Below are 1786 nucleotides of genomic sequence, written 5' to 3'. Positions count from 1 at the left end.
AGATCCTTGTTCAGACATCTGTGGAGAACTTTGTCTCAGTAGAGTCACTTTGCACCAGCTCAGCCTTGATGTGCTGCTGTGGTGGTTTGGAGGATATGTGGTATCACTGTTACCTTTGTGGAACCAAGGTCTAAACATTTTGACTTTGTAGAGCTAAGGGCAAAGCATTTTACTGTATTTGATGCTCTAAATCCCCAGGCTCCCCTAAGTATCACTCTCTGCTTGCCCCTGCACACTGTACAAAGGGACTGAGCACAGTAATTACTTAATTGCCCGACTGCATGTCATTAGCTCACAGGGTAATTACAACAACTACTGTTAATTAATAGTATTTCTTGCTAGCTGAAAAACAGGTTATAGGCAATCCTTTTATTTTCACCTAGGAGATCTCTAAATTTTAGAGATCCTGAATTGATTTAATAGGCTTTGATACACATATTCTTGCTTAACAGACTATGAAAGATGGTGTCAGCTGTCAAGCCTTACCACAGGTATGTGTGCATGAGATCTTCCTATGAAATGAAAATGTATACAGACAGTCTGATGGCAAAATTTCTGAGAAAAAAGCACAACAATTCTATTAATGTTCTTGGAGTTTATTCAGTTAAAAATGATTTATGTAAAAAGACCTGAAGCAAATACTTTTCCTGTAGATCTATTACCTCAGCTATTTCCTCAAGGGGATCCCTGGAAGTAATTGTGTAAGTATTTTTAGAACAGTAGTTTCAGACAAGCAGTGCATTGTTGGAAAAAGTCAGGAGAACTGATGACTAGAAGGCTGCAGTCTCTCCCTTTTACTTTGTTGGCAGGAAAGTCACTGCCTGCCCTTGTTTGGGGTTCTGGCCAAAAGTCCCTTTACTCTAGGAGGCACTGAAGGATCTGACATTCACACAAGTAAATATACCTCTTACATTGATGGACATTTTATTAATGTATCTTTGTGTTCAAGATCATAAGCTACTAAGTATTATATGTGTAAGGATAAGCCAGGTAGGAAGTTTCCCTGGAGGTCTCAGTGGTGTTTAAGATCCAATAGGAGGACCCATCAATTAACATAATTATTTTGGAGCAAGTGCCTTGTCGAATTAAGATGAGGGAGATGTTAGTGTTCCCTGGGTGAGCAGTTCAGTTTCTCTCAGCTCTAAGACTATCATGACTTAGTATTTAATTATTTTTTTCCTCAGCTCTTCCTTTTTTTCCCCACCATTAGCTTTGTTCCCTTGGTACCAACATAGGAAGGGAGCTGCAGGTCCAGCCTATGCTTGTTCAGCTGATTGTTTGCCCAACTTACAGAGAAAACGTACCCTGAGCTATTTTGCAAATCGAATCTAGTACATCTCCAAAGTAAACCAGAATTAGAGAAAAAGATCAAACAGAAGAAAAAAACAACCCCTTGCTTTAAGGGTGGGTAGATCTGAGAACCTCACCTAACCTGTGCAGCTGCTCAAGTAGCTGGCACGAGTTACTTCCCTGAGCAAAGCGGTTTCTGCGGTTTGACGGGCGGTTTGGCGCAGGGCCCCTCCGGCTTCATCCTGCCGGAGCCGCCTTAGCCTCGCGTTTCATCTCCTTCGTGTTCTTGCCTTGTCATCTTCCCTGACGAAAGTACTTTTAATGGAAAGCGCTACTGTCAGGTTCAGTGCTGCTTTCCGCCCGACAACGGAATTATTTCTGCCCCGCGCAACGTCTGTGCAGCAGGTTCTGGGGTGAAGTCCCGCGCTCTGGCACAACCCCTGCTCTCCCGCTGCCTTCGGCGGAGCGCGCAGGTACAACGGGAGCGCTGTTGTTT

Source organism: Chaetura pelagica, unplaced genomic scaffold (assembly GCF_000747805.2).
Source record: "Chaetura pelagica isolate M959 unplaced genomic scaffold, ChaPel_1.0 scaffold166, whole genome shotgun sequence".
Taxonomy (NCBI): domain Eukaryota; kingdom Metazoa; phylum Chordata; class Aves; order Apodiformes; family Apodidae; genus Chaetura; species Chaetura pelagica.
The sequence above is the reverse complement of the archived record's forward strand: the minus strand, read 5'-3'. Positions refer to the sequence as shown.